Source organism: Coptis chinensis, chromosome 7 (assembly GCF_015680905.1).
Source record: "Coptis chinensis isolate HL-2020 chromosome 7, ASM1568090v1, whole genome shotgun sequence".
Lineage (NCBI taxonomy): Eukaryota > Viridiplantae > Streptophyta > Magnoliopsida > Ranunculales > Ranunculaceae > Coptis > Coptis chinensis.
The window spans coordinates 14,888,919-14,908,593 of record NC_141462.1 but is presented as its reverse complement, the minus strand read 5'-3'; the positions used below and the strand labels follow the sequence as shown (position 1 = coordinate 14,908,593).

The window sequence follows — 19,675 nt, the reverse complement described above, 5'->3', positions numbered from 1 at the left end:
TTTATTTCCTTAACAGTTGCAACTTAGCACAATTATAGGGTCATTAATTATGAATTTGTATCCTATTTAAACTCTGGTTGTTTTATCCAATCGGATTTGAGAGTCCAACATTATTTGTATACATATTTCGAGACATTCAATTAAATCTAGGGTTTATTCGTGAAAACCCTCCATTTTATGACATGCTTTTGTGTTTACCCCCCAAATTTTGAATCATCACAAAAGTCCCCCCACTCCGTCATGGCCCCGTTCAGAAATCATCCATATTTGTCCTATTGCCTAAAGTACCCTCAGGAGTAAACACAAACTAAAAGAAATCGGCCCAAGCCCAACTAACTAAACTAAACGACCGGGTGTATAGGATCGCACTCGCCCTCATCTTCTTCCTCAACTACCGAACTAGCAAATCCTAAACACAACAAATCCAACTGAACCAGCAACCTCGGGTCGAAGAACGCTTCAATCGCAATTTCTCGTTTGTTTGGCAAGAGCAATCATCACAAGTGGAACAACATACACATGAGTCACCTTTGATCATTTTAGAACTGGACCTGGTGTATACATACATAAAAAAAAAGACAGCGTATTCTCAAAAGTTATATCATCCCTGAAGCTAAGGAAGTAACCACTCAAGGCTTTATAGCAAGAGCCAACCCAAACCTGGGATTCTTATCCAAGGCTTTCGTGTCTATCTCACTAGAAATTGTCAGGACTGACTTGGGTTTGAGTTCATGCTGCAGGAGGGCCCCAAGCTTCCCATTGCTGTTAAGCCTTGCCTTCACCATCTGTCCGGATCATCAATTGCATACGATCCTCCAAATTTGTGATAGTGTTCTCATTGGTGGAGAACCTTCTAGCAATCTCTAACTCCAAAGACTCCTCTTAGGAAGACCCGGATAATGCACATATGAACCTTTCAAGGTATCTCCCTTTGTCGGCCCCGAAATGAGAGAAACCGGTGTCGAAAAGTAATTTGTTTTTTCGCTTTATTCATTTACCGGGAACTTAAACGTTACTAGGGATGGCATATAAATCAACTGGGAACGGAGAAACTTACGAGCAGCGAAGCATCGTAATCTGCACTTTTCACACTAATACCAGCATTGTATTTTGTTAAACTACCCAACTTGGTCTCGTAAGTAGACTCCACTCCAAATGCAAAGTTAGGTCGTGCCAAGGGTGACCAAAAATCTACAACCGGGACTGGTTCAAATTAGCAGCTGTAGTCAAAGTTGAATGCATGTTCATGGAAGTATTGCACCTCCAGCTGCAACAGCAATAAGAAGAAACGCTTATTCCAGTTATAGCGACATTCAGAAATACAATAAAAGAGTCTTGCATTTAACATGACAGATATTCTACCTTGCTGCTGTCATATTGTGGAAACTTGACTGTAGCAATAGCCTTGGTAGATGGCACAATCTCATGGAAAGTGACGGTTCTAAAATGATCAAAGGTGACTCATTTGTATGTTGTTCCACTTGTGATGATTGCTCTTGCCAAACAAACGAGAAATTGCGATTGAAGCGTTCTTCGACCCGAGGTTGCTGGTTCAGTTGGATTTGTTGTGTTTAGGATTTGCTGGTTCGGTGGTTGAGGAAGAAGATGAGGGCGAGTGCGATCTTATACACCCGGTCGGTGTTTAGTTTAGTTAGTTGGGCTTGGGCCGATTTCTTTTAGTTTGTGTTTACTCCTGAGGGTACTTTAGGCAATAGAACAAATATGGATGATTTCTGAACGGGGCCAGGACGGAGTGGGGGGACTTTTGTGATGATTCAAAATTTGGGGGGTAAACACAAAAGCATGTCATAAAATGGGGGGTTTTCACGAATAAACCCTTAAATCTAAGCCATAAATTAACTTTGGGAGTTTCAATTAGGACCACTACTTAACACTCAAATTCCTTTAGATCACTCTTCTCTATTATGTATTATGTTAGATTGATATAGAAGGTTCCTCGAGAGAGCTATGCTATTAATATCGGTTATATCGGCCGATTAATCGTTGATTAATCGCGTATCGCTTGTAACCTGATTAGTTTTTACCGATTTTTAAAATTTTCTTACTGAACCGATTTAATCATCGAATTGACCGATTAATTGGCCGAGATGACCGATTTCTCACTAAATCGAGAAAAACATTTATTGAAAATATCGGTTCCCAACCCAAAAAAAATACGTAAAATTAACAAATTGAAATTTTAAACCGTATTAATAATAATGGAACCCAATAAACACACAAAGCTAAGTAGGGGTGTTCATGGGTCGGTTCTTACCGGTTTCGGTTCTGGGTCTATTTTTAGCGGTTCCTATCGGGTTCGGTTTTTTCGGGTTTTTTCTTATATTTTGAAAACCCAAACCCATACCCATTAATTAAGTCGGTTTCGGTTCGGGTTTCGGTTCCTTCTCGGGTTATATATTTTTATTACTAAAATTATTATTTTTTAATTATATAACCGATATAAAAGTTGGTTTATGGCGACTATAACACTTGTCATCGATATTTTTATTCTCTCATAAAAAACAATGGTCCTAAATTCAATAATAGTATTTGAAAGTTATCTAAAAACTTTAAATACATTCTCATACATTATACGTATGTATATATTTTAAATCGAATATGTGTATATTATATTATACATAATGCGTCATATATAGAATAAATACCACATGTACCACAATTGTTAGTTAGCATTGCACGTATTCGTTGTATTTGTTATCTTATATATACATATGTAATATATCAAGCATATAAACGTTCATGCATTAATTAATATAGATAGTGCATTAGTTAATTCATAGTATACGTGTAGACGTAGACATTATTATTAACATTTATAATACATATATTTAATGTAATATTATAAAATATGCATTTAATAACACACATTCACTATTATGCTAAATGTAATATATATTTAGTATAATTTTACACCTAACAAATATAGACTATATATAATAATAATGTTTGGGTTTGCCTTTATTTAGTGTAATATAATACTAAATTCTATATATCAAAATCATACTAATCGGTTTTGGTTTCGGTTCGGGTACCCATCGGTTTTTTACTATTCAGTTCTAACGGTTTTGGTTCTTTATCGGTTCGGTTCTTGAAGACACACTTTAAATGGGTCTAATATTTTAGGACCCAGAACCGCTATAAACGGTTTCGGTTTTGGTTCAGATTCGGGTAATTGGGTACCCATACACACCCCTAAAGCTAAAGTTTACTTATTGTCTTCTCTTAACGAATGTTAAATATACAAATTATTGTATCATCTCTCTAATATATATTATCTCTTCTCTCTCTCTCTCTCTCCTTATTTCTTTAAATATTTAACATAATTATTGTGTTTGACATATCTGTAGTATTCTAAAATTGAGTTGATTATATATGATTATGACAATTTGATATTTTTTGTTGCATCTCGGATAACTATGTAGAATTATCTTATATGATTATATTATTATATATTTTGGAAGTGTCAGATATATACTTCCAATATAACCGATTAAATCGCCGATTAATCGATTAATCGCATATCGCTCCTCGACCGATTAGTTTCAAAAACCGATTTTAACTACTTAGCGAGAGAGTCTTCTTTATATAAATAATATAATTTAACCCGTGGCTACGCAACTCGAGTCATTATGAGTAACTTTAGCTAAATAAATGTATGTGTGAACTTATTATATTACATCAATATCATTAATTTGTTTAGTGTTCACGAAAAAAAATACATATATTCCTAAGACATGTCAATTTTAACATCAAGTTTTTTTCTTAATTGAATAATTTTTAATTATTATTATTATGGTTTTTCAAATACTTAAGTTGGCAAATTTATTATTATTATTATTATTATTTTACAGCAAACAAGTTCTCTTTCAATAACCATAATAATAATAATAATAATAATAATAATAATAATAATTGTAATAATACAAGAATGACACCTTTAGAAAAATATACAGGAGACAAATATCAGATAGTGTAATTCATATTGTATTATTGTATTTATTTATACACGATCCCGTTGTCAACTTGTCATTCGAATTTCAGATACTAAATTATATTACTCTATTAAATTCCCAAATTAAAGCACTACCCAATAACCATCAGTTGCTCCACTATTACATAATTTAAAGCAAATTATTACAGAATTCAGTATGGAATATTTTTGAAATATTCTCATTTAGATTTGGATCGATGTCATGAAGAAAAAAAGACTATTACATAATTTAAAGCAAATTATTACAGAATTCGGTATGGAATATTTTTGAAATATTCTCATTTAGATTTGGATCGATGTCATGAAGAAAAAAAGAAACGAAGTCAGGTGCACACTGGCACCAATACATTGTTATTGCAGTTGTAGGCTTGAGCATCCTTTGAAGTTGGAGCACTATTAGGCTCTTAGTGAGAACTTGTCGCACATGTGTATACTTAGAGTGAACATTGAACATTGAAACACAACCCATCCACGTTAAGCAAGCAAATGCAATTTTCGCCAATAACAATCTTCTTGAGAGAAATTTTGTGGGTCTTTTGGATTACTTGCTTTTAATCTTGCTAAATACATAGCGAGATTAGCTTATTCATGAGCACATAATTATTACCATCAATAGTTCTGGAGATAGTCCTACTAGGGCTAGTCATCAGACTCGATGCTCGTGAGCAACTCGGTGCTCGACTCGTTTTGGGCTCGGCTCGAGCTCGCTCATTTTAAAATATGAGTCAAATATGAGCACGTTTTACAGCTCGAGCTCAAAATCAAGTAGCTCGCGAGCTACTCGAAACTACTCGTATTTTAGATAATTTTGTTAAAACACAGGATAATTGTTATAATAGTGTGTTGAATTTTAATAGCTTATCACATATTGATTGCAACAATAATGTGTTCACCTTATAATACTTGTTAGATAGAGGTTCATTGTTATTTCAGTGAATTGTAATCACACTCTCGTATATCGTGAGATTGTCTCTGCATATTATTTTGATATTTAGTAAGTATTATATATCTATTTTTGCTCACTTGTATCTAGAATATGTTCGAATTCAAACTTATGAACAAAACAAATCAAATAAATATTGAAAACTTGTGATGGAGTTTGAACATATAGCTCTAAACCGTCAAGATCCAGACTCGAGAGCTACTCGGATACTTGATGAGCCAACTCGAGCTCGGCTCGAAAGAATTTGAGCTAGACTCGAGAGACACACGTGCTCGACTCGAACTCGCTAAAGCTCGACTCAACTCGCTCGATGACCAGCCCTAAGTCCTACGGTAGAACATGCTTGGATCAAACAACAAAGATTCGAAATTGATATCAAATGTTTCCTGCTAAAAGACATGTCTGCAAGTCTACAATCCAATGGAGTGCCAAACGAAATGTCAATAGCCAACAACAAAAGCAGCAACTAATATGAACTGCTGAAGTAACAAATAGTTCTCAAGTTTTCTTGATTTTGTCAACATCAAAAGTTTGAAGATAGTAGCTAAATGAATTCAATGTATCTAATTAATCACATCCATTACACAATTACTACAAAAATGCATAAGAGATCATATGTAAGATGCACTACAAATTATGTCATTACATTGAACAAACAAAGATATTTCAAATCACCAATAGAGAGTCCATGGAACTTCAAATAGGCACAATTAAAACATGGCTCTTGTAAACAAATTTATAAGTCCGCTACTCAAAGATACTATTGTACTGGGAATAGTTCTATCTGCCACTTAAAGATACCACTGGGAATTTGCTACTCAAATAAACTTCTAAAATTTGGCCTTAATGCCTCTAATACCCAATTTGCAAACTTCAATGGGCGGGGTATGGGATTAGTCAGTTGCCAAAATATTGTCGTCTTTATTTCCTTCATTGGATAGTTCCTGCATAAATATAATAATAGTGAAAGTCATAGATCCATTAATAAGTAAAAACAAAATGGATCCTTGCCAAATCCAGCATACATACAACCAACACTACTGCATAAAAAGCTAAAGACAACCCACAACCAATGTTCAAGACAACTCGGGGCTATTTAGTAGCTAGCTATTAAGAAGTGGGCCCAATTGACAATGAAATATGAACTTCCATTTCTTGCAACTAAATCTTAATCACAAAGCCATAGCCAACATTTCACAATGCAATAATGAAAATATAATATCTTGTCAATCCGGCTATGTTTGTTAGACAATCCAAAGATATAAACCATTAGCTTCCAAACTTCTTACCCAAATATGCAACTCAATTGTATCTGATGAAGAGTGTGCTTCCTTGCCTACCTTTATCTACTTGTTCCGATCTTAGTGTGAGGTAGTCTTCATGTGTCACATTCTCAAAATGTTGGTTTCAATTCAACGCACAATCCCTTGTACCTGGATTTAACATAATTAATAACTATCAAATGATAACTAAATTCATATGTTGTGAGGTTATGAAATCCTAATAAGTGCACACAAAGTCACAATACAAAGAGGCCGAAAACATCCAAGAAACTACAACCTTAATATAAAAATTTATCAAAACTAAAATATCATATTAGATTTTTAAAACCTTCGCAAATACGTGGATCAATATTAAATTATCAAAGAGTAACATTAATAGTTCAATAGAATATTAATGGATGTCATCTCCTACCTGAAAATCGGATGTTCAAACTGACAAGTCCTAAACATAGACACACCTTGATAGCAATTAAGCACTCTCTCACCTTAATTAGGTTGAATTCTAATTAGAAAGACACAATAATTCGTTAAACAACAACCAACTGGTACTACTTCAACTGTGGTACTACTTAAAATCTTAATAAGTTCGATCAATCGTGGTACTATGTCAATGTGTTCTTTTGATGTTGGTGCTCATGCCTTAAAATTTAAAAAGCATGGATCACTCGGATGAAATCGATTTTCTAGAAGATTATTGGAGTGTATACAAGTTAGAGGACTCTTTTATGAGTATGCTTATAGGAGCAAAGAATTCTGGTACTCTCCTCACTCACCACACTTGATGGAAATAGCACATAAACAACTTCTTAAAAGAAAAAGGGCAAAAGGGCAAAAAATAAGAAGAAATGGATAGGTGTCGCAACTTTAATTTGTAGAACTTCTACAGACTTTTTTCGATTATGTCTACTCATATTGATAGTCTTACATGCTCATGGTAATGACATCCGGCCTTTTAATAGTAGTACATGCATGTAATATAAGTTTTCAATAATAACTCAAGAAGAGTTGTGTGTTTGTGAATCATGATTTGTAGACATCTATTATGGCAAACATTCACCTTTGGTTTTATAGCTTCTTTTCTTGAAGCAGTAGACTTTGTTTCGAAACGACACACTTCGGTGTTATTAATTATTCTCGATTTGATTAGGAAAAGTGTTCTAAAATGTGTTGAACAAACTTGGGTAGTTTTCTCTGTGCCGGCTTTAGCTTGACAAAGGGGCTAGATATGAAAGAACGGTATGATGTAAATTAAGCAAGTAGTTAATCACTTAATTATACCCTCTCAATATTGGATTTAAATTGTTAACCACAACAATAATACAAAAGGTTTAACCCGTGACTTGCTATTAAATAAGATAAACCATATAAAATATATTGAAAGCATTTGAATGTCCAGATTTTGGTTTAATTTTCCAGCAGGAAGTTACGATTTCATTTTCAACAAGCAACTAAGAATAGGAATAAAACATAATTAAAAAAATTAAAGGGATGGATGAAGAAAATTGATGAAATAAAAAAAAATAAGAAGGAAGAAAGTCATTGTACCTGTGAAGTCCACTTATCGAGATTGAGAATAACGTAATTTGTGAGGAAGTATTGGGCAATCTAGAGAAGGCTATGGAGAGTTTGTCCATAAGAATCAAAGAGAGAAAAATAGGGGTTTAGAAGTATGAAGGAACGAAGATAGCCATGAGATCGATTTGGTCTCTTAATAGGACGTCTTTTTTTTAGTACGTTTTAGTACCCAAACGAAGGGGTCCCTAATTGGAATCAACTCATTTTAGTACGAAGGGTTCCCTAATTGGAATCAACTCACTCTTAACTCTTAACTTATTATTAATCATGTTTTACCATCAGATGTATTGATTGTATTAACTATTAGCCATCCGATGTAGGCTTTACACAAACTGCTTAAAAACCAAGTTGTTTTCATGTTCTACCGTCAGATGTATTGATTGTATTAACTATTAGCCATCCAATGTAGGCTTCACACAAACTGCTTAAAAACCAAGCTTCATATATATATATATATATATATATATATATATATATATATATATATATATATATATATATATATATATATATATACTAGCGGGTTCCGTTTACCATACTTTTTATACCATAGTTCATACCATGCCCTACAACTTCACCTACAACACGAATTATAACCTAGTTTTTTGTGAATGTGTTTAACTAACCGTGAATATCAACTCTATAAAATTTCAGCTCATTTGATAATGTTTAAATATGTCAAAAGATTATTGCAAAATCGAATAATGTGAACCGTTAAAAAAAATTCAAAGTTGATAATGATTTTTAACTAGGTTAGATATTTCCAAATGAGATGAATTTTTGTGTTGATGCTATCTATGATTAGTAGATCATATCCACAAATTATTAGTCCTTAAATCATTTTGTAGGAGGGTGTAGTATCAGGGGTGGATGTAGGATTCAACAATACGGGGGCTACTAGCACTAATCCTCACTACCTTTTTTTTTTTTTTTGAACAGTTACCAATGTATTTATGATTTTTTAGCAAAGTTTGTGGGTGGCTACAACCCGGTCAGCCAACTCATAGATCCGCCCGCCCCTATGTTGCATAAACTATGATATAAAAAGTGTGATAAACGGAACCTGATCGATATAAAAAGTGTATATATCAAGCAAGTTCCGTTTACCACATTTTTTATACCATAGTTTATACAATGCCCCGCAACTTTATCTACAACGTGAATTATAGTCTAGTTTTTTGTGGATGTGTTTAATTAACCGTGAAGATCACCTCTATAAAATTTCCGCTCACTTGATAATGTTTAACTATGTCAAAAGCTTATTGCAAAATCGACGAATCTGAGCCATTAAAAAAAATCAAAGTTGGCAACGATTTTTAACTAGGTTAAAGATTTCCAAATAAGATGATTTTTTGTGGAGATGTTATCTATGGTTAGTGGATCATATACTCACAAATTATTAGCACTTAACCCATCTCGTAGGGAGAGGGGGGTATAAACTATGGTATATATATACGAGCAGGTTCAATTTACCATATTTTTTATACCATAGTTTATACCATGCCCTACAACTTTACCTACAACGTGAATTATAACATAGTTTTTTTGTGGATGTATTCAACTAACCATGAAGATCACCTCTATAAAATTTTAACTCATTTGATAATGTTTAACTATATCAAAAGATGATTGCAAAATTGAAAAAGGTTGAGTCGTTAAAAAAAATTCAAAGTTGACAATGATTTTAACCTAGGTTAGAGGTTTCCAAATGAGATTAATTTTTGTGCAGATGTTATCTATGGTTAGAAGATCATATCCACAAATTATTAGCACTTAATTCATCTTGTAGGGGGGTGTGGTATAATCCATGATATATATATACGAGCAGGTTCCGTTTACCACATTTTTTATACCATAGTTTATACCATGCCCTACAACTGTACCTACAACGTGAATTATAACATAGTTTTTTTGTGATATGTTTAACTAACCATGAAGATCACCTCTATAAAATTTCAACTCATTTGATAATGTTTAACTATATCAAAAGATGATTGCAAAATCGAAAAAGTTTGAGTCGTTAAAACAAAACTCAAAGTTGACAATGATTTTTAACTAGGTTAGAGATTTCCAAATGAGATGAATTTTTGTGCAGATGTTATCTATGGTTAGTAGATCATATCCACAAATTATTAGCACTTAATTCATCTTGTAGGGGGTGTGGTATAAACCATGGTATAAAAAGTGTGGTAAATGGAACCTGCTCGTATATATAGCTCGGCTCCTAAAATAGCCTTAAAATAAGTAGGGTTAACTAGTATTTGGGAGACCCTAATTTCCCTTGAAGCGAATACACATTAACCCAAATAAATACAAAATCTAAAACAACCTACAACTTAACCTACAAAATGAATTAAAACCTAATTTTTTGTGGATATGATCTACTTACCATAAAGATCATCTCTACAAAAATTCGGCTTATTTGACAATTTTTAACATTGGCAAAAGATGATTACAAAAACTCGACATTTTTATACCGTTAGATATTTTTTTAAAAGTGGACAAAATTTTTTATCTAGGTTAGAGGATATCAAACTAGCTGAATTTTTGTAGAGATGATTTTTATATTCAGTAGATCATATCCACAAAAGATTAGGTTTTAGTTCATTTTTTATGTGAAGTTGTGGGTTGTCTTGATAAAGAATGATATGTGCAATACAGAAAGCATAATATCACAACTAAATAAGGAGGAAATCTCAAAGACTACCCTTCAAGTAGGGCTGGTCATCGAGTCGAGCTGCTTGTGAGTAACTCGAGCTCGGCTCGTCTAAATCTCGACTCAAACTCATCCGTACAAAAGTATGAGTTGAGCTTGAGCTTAATTTAAAGCTCGTTCTAGATAGCGAGTAATTCGAGTAGCTCGTGAGCTACTCGTTTTATAAGCCCATACGTAGTATATAATTTATACACATTTTATACTTTATACCCAACTATATATAATTTACAATTTATACTAGTTTTAATGTTTTATATGCACTAGCATTTTGGGCACGCTCTATGAGCGTGAAATTGAGAGCTGTCCAATTAACCAAACCATAAAAGCAAGCCCACCAAAAGCCTAGTCCATGTGGCAATGTTGATTTTTTAAAAAACATCAACCGAATCCCAGTCAAAATAAGCCTAACCAAATTGCAACCGATGCGCCTGTTTTTTTCGCACTTATTTTATGCTATCTATCCGAAACCGAAATCAATCGGGTTAATAAAAAAACCCCGATTCCAAAATTCAAATTTGAATCGATCATAAAATTTTTAATTTCCGACCCGATTTGTTGCTCTAGATGTAAAGAGGTCCCACTAACCCACTAATTTAGACTAAATGTGTTAAATTTGTCGGGATAAAAAAAAATGAAATAATTTCCGAATTTTAAAAGAGCGTGAAATTGAGAGTTGTCCAACTAACCAAGCCACGAAAACAAGCCCAACAAAAGCCCAGTTTATGTGGCAAGATTGATTTTAAAAAAATTGCAACCGAAGCCTACTCAAAATAAACCAAACCAAATTGCAACCGAAGCCCAATAGTAAAAAGCCCATCGAATTCTAGCCCAGCCGCAATTGTTGACCAATCTAGTTAGAGTTGAATATTATATTTACACATTTACCCTTATCAAATATAATAAATTACAAATAAAATCAGATTATAGCATTGTAAATAGAAATTATGAGAGAGGGCAAAATTGGAAATCGAAAAATCCGGTTGATGGAAATAACACTGTTGCTTGGAGAGTTTTCTTTATAGGTAAAAGATTTTTTTTTTTTTTTTTGAGCTCGATTTTGAGTTCAAACGAGCATAACTGAGCTCGAGCTTGTATAGTAGTGCAAAACGAGTCAAGTTCGAGTTGAGCTTATACATGTGCGAGTCGAGCTCGAGTATGGCAAAACTCGACTCGGATAGCTCGATGACCAGCCCTACCCTCAAGTTGGAGCATGGATATCTTGAATGTGCAACTTGCCATGAAGATACTGGAATGGATCTTTTCCAAGGGGCTTTGTAAAGATATCAGCTAGTTTTTGTTCAGAAGAAATGTGAAAGGTTCAAATCAATCCAACTTGAATATTTTCCCGAATGAAAAGACAGTCCATCTCAATGTGCTTAGTCCTTTAATGGTGAGACCTCCTAAGCACCAAACACCAAATTCTTGAAAATTTGGTGTTTTTCATCTTTAATAGTGAGACCTCTTGAGCACCAAACCAAACACCAAATCGGCTGAAATTTGGTGTTTGCTTTGGTGCTAAACCAAATGTACGTCGCAGTTTACCCAATACCGTGCGGTTTTTCGAACACCGCATGGGCTTTTAATGAATTATGGGCTTCTACGACGCGGTTTCCTAAAAGCAGCGTGGACTTTATATTCAGGCCCACACAGTTTTGATAAAACCGCGCAGTGTATTGAAAGCAGCGTGCTCTGATGGATTACCTGAAGATGAGTGTATTGAATGCACGCGGTTTATCGAGCACTGCATGGGTTTGGGCCTGTTCTTTGGGCTTATATGGCGTGGTTTTCTGAAAGCCTTGTGGGCTTTTTCTCGCGGTGTATCCAAAACAGCAGGATTTGATATCGAATATTTGATGTCTCGGCGTAAGATGTTTGGTGTTTATTTGCTCAAAATATTTGGTGTTTTTCAGGTCTCACCATTAAATATGCTCTAATGATCTACTTGATTCGCATCAATATATAATGCAGCTTTATTATCACAGTATAGCCGCATAAAGTGTTTGTGAATAACTCCAAGATCGTATATAAAAAGCCAACGGAACTAAACAAGTTCACATGTAGTAGAGGCCAAAGCTCTGTATTCTGCTTCTGCAGATGAACGAGAAATCACTGATTGCTTTTTACTTTTCCATGATATGGGATTATCACTAAGGAAAACACAATACCCTTACTCCCAAATCTGAATCACATAAGCTTCAAGTTGAAGAGAACTAGCTGGTGATAATACTATCCCTCGTCCCGGTGGTGCAGGTTTTACATATGCTAACACTATGTGCAACATCAAGATGTGGCTTGCGGTGCTTAAACAGAAATTGACTCAAAATAGGAACTGAGTATACCACATCCAGTCAAGTAATGGTGAGGGTAGATGAGGCGCCCTACTAACCAGCATCTTCCAAAAGTTCACCATCATTTGGAATTAACTTCATATTTTGCACCATAGGAAATTCAGGGCAGGTTTAGAACCACGAACACCAGCATCATTCAAAATCTCCAAGGCATATTTTCTTCACGACAAAAAAATACCTTCTTTAGATCTCATAACCTCGATAGCCAAGAAGTATTTCAGCAATCCAAGATCTTTGATGAAAGCGGCCATGTAAAAAATCTTTTAATGATTTTATAGCCACGTTATTATTCCCAGTGATGATAATGTCATCAACATATACCAACAACCAGTCAACCACAGACCATAGTAATAGAAGATCCTGAATTTGAGGTGAACCAAGAATAATCAACGAGACTGCTTGAAACCAGCAAGGTCAAGGGCAGATGAAAACTTCTCAAACCACTTTCGAGAAGCTTGCTTGAGACCATACCAAATTCTCTCCCTGTCAACGTAAGCCTGGAGGTAACTTCATATAAACCTCTTCATGAAGATCACTATGAAGAAATGCATTATTGACATCAAGCTGGTGTTGTAAGGGCCAATCTTTTATACCAGCTATAGAGAGGACGCATCAAACAGTACCAAGGTGCAAAGGTTTCATGGTAATCAATCCCCTTCTTTTGTGTGAAACCTTTGGCAGCAAGACGGGGTTTTGTACCTTTCAATAGAGTCGTTAATTAGAACAGAACTTTATTCTAAACACCCACATGCACTCAATTGGAATTTTCCGAGTAGGAAGGGAAGTAATTGTCCATGTTTTGTTTTGTTAAAGTGCATTCAATTCCGCAATTATTGCCTCATGCCATTTTGGATTTTGAGAAGCTTGAGCATAGGATGTCAGCTCAATTTCAGCAGACATAGTAGTAAAAGCATAATGACTAGGAGATGGAGAATCATAAGAAATATATTCATGCTAAGGATATGGCAAATTTGAATGCAATGGTGCAGAACGATGCGGTAAAAGATGAGTGCTAGTAAAAAAAGACCAGACATAATCTGTCACACCCCGAATTTCGATAAATCAGATAATAATAATGATATCCGACTCCTCGATATCCAAGATGTGACAACAACCTCACAACCCAATCTATATCATAACCCTAATGAATAATAACCCATGCGGAAAAACTAAACAATAAAGTACTCAAAACAATCCACTCATCATTAAGAAAACTTGTGATCAAAAATTAAGTTACAAACTCTTAACTTAAGAATTCGAAAAAATAAATTAAACATATGTCCCCAACAAATTCCACTACATCTCTAGGGAAAAATGAAATGACATCTTATTAAAGATAAAAGCTAACATCAATCACGAGCAGCACGCCACCTTCTCGAACATCAGCTAACCCTGTCCAGGCTGATCGACTATGTTCATATAAGAACACACCCGATTAGCAAAGATGCAAATCGGGTCAACATTATAAATAATGCTGGTATGAGTAGCCTTAGTAAAACCATTTAGATATACATAACATTTCATTCTTTACATGGCAGGTAGTTCCTCCACCGAGGCACCTAAGCTTAAGGTAGTTAGTTCCTTCATAAAGGCACCTTAACTTCTAACTAAGAGTAAATAACTTATGTCAGCCTAGTACTTACCTTTATGCATGCTCTATCACAGAGTGGGTCCTCTCTGCAAGAATAATTAGTTTAACCCACTCTCCTGCAAGCAATTAGTAATAATCATAACAATAATGAAACTTAACTTGAAAGTCTTAAATCAATAACCACGTCTGAGGAAAAATATCATGGCAGTAACATTTATCAAGTGTCCCTAATAACCCGTCGTCTCTATGTTTTACCTAGTTTTCCTGGCTACCACAATCGCTACCCAACGCCGAACATGTACATCCACATGTCTTCCCTTACATAATGTACCACTCCATGCGTAACTACCCTGAGCGGGATGCCGCACACCAGGTAACCCTCACACGAAAGCCATTATGCAAGTAATGCCACTATTCGGCATAAAATATCGCGCGTCTCGTTCTATTTTGCGAACGGAATAATCAAGCCATTATTCGGCTATGCCAGAAGGGCCATTCAGCTTTACTGAAATGCCAGAAGGGCCAATCACATTACTTACGCCCGAAGGCCATTCAGATTTACTTAAATGCAAGAAGGGCCAATCAAATTGCACACGCCCACACAGGGCAAATCACATGAGTTGTGGTAGCTATGTTCTAGGATTTTCGTTACGTAATTTATTCAAATGTATATATCTATGCATCTTAAAATTTCTCTATCTTCACGTGTCAAAATTTACACAAGATCGACGTCAAATCTATATTAGATACTAACAAACAAGTTTATACAAGAGTCACCCACATCTTATCATCGGATTGGTCCATAAAATCAATCTATAACATTTTTAGAAAAAGTCAACAGTCAACGGGTCAATAGTCAACCCAACAGTCGACGGTCCTAACCGGTGGTCATTCCTCCCGGTCCTCACCCAAACCCATATTTAAAAAGAGTTCAAACCCTGGTCCTAAGCGACTAGCTAAATTGACCCAGTTTAACCCGGCCCATAAACTAATCTGGCCCAACTAGAAATCTCAAAACTAACTAGATCCCATGCAACCCAATTCAAATTTTAGGACCAACCCACATAAACCTTGTAAACCGGCCCAACCAGAACTAATAGGGTCCGGCCCAACTAATTAGTCCTAAGTCAAAAACTAAACAGCAACCTGGAGCACTGGATCGCTCTCACGGTCATCCCCCCGCAGCAATAAAATGCTTACTTCCAGCCACCCCCAATAATCCTTCACACACCACCCACCACTAACTAAGCGAAAATTATGTGGGTGAAAAACCCCACCACTTTACTTCACCAAGTAACCCCCGATTTCCAGTTTTCGCCATCCCCCTCAAATCCTAGATCCGACCGCCATTAATATTTTTGAAGCTTTCAAACCCCCACAAACTCCCCACTACCACCGTACATCAAACCACCAACCCACAATACAACAAAACAGTTCAAACACGAAAATAAATACACAAAAGTCAAATTCCTCAGTATCACAGTAATGGCAGTAATGGCGTTTTTACAGAGGAGGAGGTTAGGGGCTCGCGCCTCCCTTTGCCACCACCTAATGGTGTTAACAATACTAACAATCTACTGAGTTTCAAACATACACAATAGGATTACTCTTTGAAGAGAAAAATGGCAGAAAACTAAAGATGAACAGAACAGTTTTGGACGTCAGTTCCTTTGTGTCTATATCACGGAAAAATACAAAAAATAAACTACTCACCTCCCGTGTTTATCGGCAAATGAAAAATATCGAAGAAAAAAAATAAGAGAACCAATCCCAGCTAGCTCGCGAAAATCCGCGTTCTTCTCCGTTTTAAAGCGTGCTTGTGTGTGTGGTTTTTCAGAAAAGCTAGTTCCTCCGGAGACACCCTATATTCTCCTTAACTTCCAAATTACTAAATATTCTTATATCCTAACTATGGAAATATTATTTCTATTAAAAGTATTATATCTTTTATCTTCCTTAGGTTAATACCTTGTTTCCTTTTTATTTAAAGCTTTCCAAAAATTAAAGATAAACTACCCACATTCAAAATTCAAATAATAGTTTCCTATATTAACATTATTCGAAATTACTATTTGGTATTCCACACGCTAGCACGTTGACCAGAAAAATACAGTCAAATACAAAAAATATTAAATATTGTTACGCAGATAATGTAAATATAAAATAGTGGTCTTACAGCTATACACACCTTAAAGGGATCTCGTCCCGAGATTCAGCAGTAAAGGAGACTAGGCGAATAACTCTGGATGTGCGACTCTAACCATGTCCTCTAACTCCCACGTAACATCCTTCTCATCTTCACTCCATTGCACCTTCACCAAGTTCACTTGTCACCGCCGAAGTTGTTTCACGTCACGGTCCACGATGGTGATAGGTTTCACCGAGTGCGTCAAATCGTCATTAATCTCGATCTCGCTTGGCTGAACAATCTGTGTCAGGTCTTTCACACACTTTCGAAGCATGGAAATATGGAAAACATCATGCACCGAGGATAAAGTAGCAAGCAACGCGAGCTGATATGCCACACTGCCCACACGAGCAATAATCTCGAATGGTCCAATAAATCTAGGGCTCAACTTGCCCTTTTTCCCAAACCTCATCACACCACGCATAGGGGACACTTCAAAAATGCAAAATCCCCAACTTCAAACTCAACTCCCTTCCTCTTCCGATCGGTAGCTCTTCTCATTCAACTCGAAATGCCTTAATCCATTCTCGTATCACCCTAACATTTTCTGCAGTCTCCCTAACAATGTCCGGACCAAGTAAGACACCATCACCCACCTCGGCCCAACACGCCGGTGATCTGCAGGGCCTCCCATAAAGGGCCTCGAATGGTGCCATGCCAATACTAGAGTGAAAACTATTATTATACGCAAACTCAACAAAAGGAATATGTTCCTCCCAACTGCCTCTGAAATCAAGGACACATGCCCGCAACATGTCCTCCAATATCTGATTCACCCGCTCTGTTTGTCCGTCCGGTGCGAAGGTGATATCGTCAGGCTCAAGTTTAGCCGGCCCATAGCACGCTGAAAGCTCTCCCAAAACTCGATGCAAAAGTGGATCTCTATCGAGACAATGGAAACAGTGCGCCATGGAGTCTCACAACCTCTCGAATGTACTTCACGCCAAACTATCGGTGTTTTCACCGCACTTGTCGAATAAAGTGAGCAGATTTCGGTCAATCGATCTACAATAACCCAAATAGACTCATTTCCTGCGGGACTTAGGTAATCCATCCACGAAAGTCTATTGAGATTTGTTCCCATTTCCACGGGGAATCTCCAAAGGTTGCAACAAAACCCGAAGGCCTTTGATGCTCTGCCTCACCTAACCGACACATGAAACAACGAGACACATACTCTCCCACATCTCTCTTCATACCTTCCCATCAGAAAGTCCTCTTCAAGTCATGATACATCTTCGTACCCCCGGGATGAATAGTGAATCGAGACCTATGAGCCTCATCCAATATCTCCCTCTTTAACTCAACATTATTCGGAACACAAAGTCTATTCCGGATCCTCAAAGCACCATCAGAATCTACTGACCAATCGGTAGGGCAATCATCGAGAAGATCCACCACTAAGTCACCCAAACGCTGTACCAAAGAAAGATCACCCATCTATAGGTTCAAAACCTTACTCACCAAGGAAGGCTGGACTGTCAAGCTGCCAACAAAAGCTCTAGCCGTCTCCGACTCAACATGCAAATCTACTGAAGCCAAAATCTCAAGTGACTTCCACTCTTGCACCATAAGTGAAGTCATCACACTGTGTTGCCTACTCAAAGCATCAGCTACCACATTTCCCTTACCAGGATGGTAAAGAATCTCAAAGTCATAACTGCTAATACTCCATCCACCTCTGTTGTCTCATGTTCAGCTCCTTCTGTGAGTACAAGTACTTCAAGCTTTTGTGATCCGTGTACAACTCAAATCTCTCCCCATATAGGTAGTGTCGTCATACCTTCAAAGCAAATACCACTGCCGCCAGCTCCAAATCATGCGTAGGATATCGCCTCTCATGGAGCTTCAATTGTCTAGATGCGTAAGAAACCACCTTCTGGTCCTGCATCAAAACACATCCCAAACCCGTACCGCTAGCATCAGTAAAAACCACCAACTTCCCGCCTCGAATGGGAATAACTAAGATCGGCCAGAGTCAATCTTTGTTTCAACTCTTGGAATGCTCGTTCACAATCATCATTCCACAAGAACTTAATATTCTTCCGAAATAACCGTGTCATCGGTGCGTTAAATAAGAGAAAACTTCTCTATGAACCTCCTATAATACCCGGCCAATCCTAAGAAACTCCTAACTTCAGTGGCATTAGTAGGTTGCTTCCACTCTTTAACCGCTACAACCTTCTCGGGGTCTGCTGCTATCCCCTTACTCGATATCACATGCCCCAGAAATCTGACTTCAGCCACCCAAAAATGGCACTTGCTTGAACTTTGCATATAACTTTGCTCCCCTCGAATCAGAACACTATCCGCAGATGTTCCTTGTGCTCCTCAACACTCTTGGAGTACACGAGAATGTCGTCAATGAAAATAATAACGAACCTGTCCAAATACGGATGGAACACCCAATTCATCAAGTCCATAAAGAATGTAGGTGCATTAGTCAGTCCAAATGGCATAACAGGAAACTCGTACAACCCATAGCGAAAATTTTAAAGTCGTGGAGAGAAATACTCGCTCTTCAACACTCATCTGATAGTACCCAGTCCTCAAGTCAAACTGTGAGAATATCACTGCCCCTTTTAGTTGATCTAGGAGGTCATCTATCCTGGGCAATGGGTACTTGTTCTTGATCATCGCCTCGTTCAGCTCCCTATAGTCAATACACATCCTCAAAGTACCATCCTTCTTGGACCGCGAAGATAGCTGGCAGTGCGACCCGGCGAAGTTACTTACTGGACATATAAACCTAGTTCATACACACCTTAAAAGGTTTATACTTATATCAACACATAATAATAAATAATAAGCACACAGCATACCACAACAAAAGTCAAACACAAACAACAAGGGTTACCCTTTCTGCAACAACTCCTCAAGTTGAACTTTCATCTCATCCAGCTGCTTTGGCACCACCAGACACGACTTGGAAATTGAGCTGTCCCTGGTAGCAAGTCTATCCGAAACTCTACCTCTCGCTTAGGCGGCAGTCCAGGGATCTCCTGAAAAACGTCGGTAT

At 36.6% G+C, this 19,675-nt stretch overlaps 1 pseudogene; it reads right to left on the bottom strand.

Annotated features, from left to right (window-relative positions):
* Positions 1-494: 494 nt before the first annotated feature.
* Positions 495-17,080, bottom strand: LOC147486192 (mitochondrial outer membrane protein porin 2-like; annotated as a pseudogene).
* Between the last annotated feature and the right edge of the window lie 2,595 nt (positions 17,081-19,675).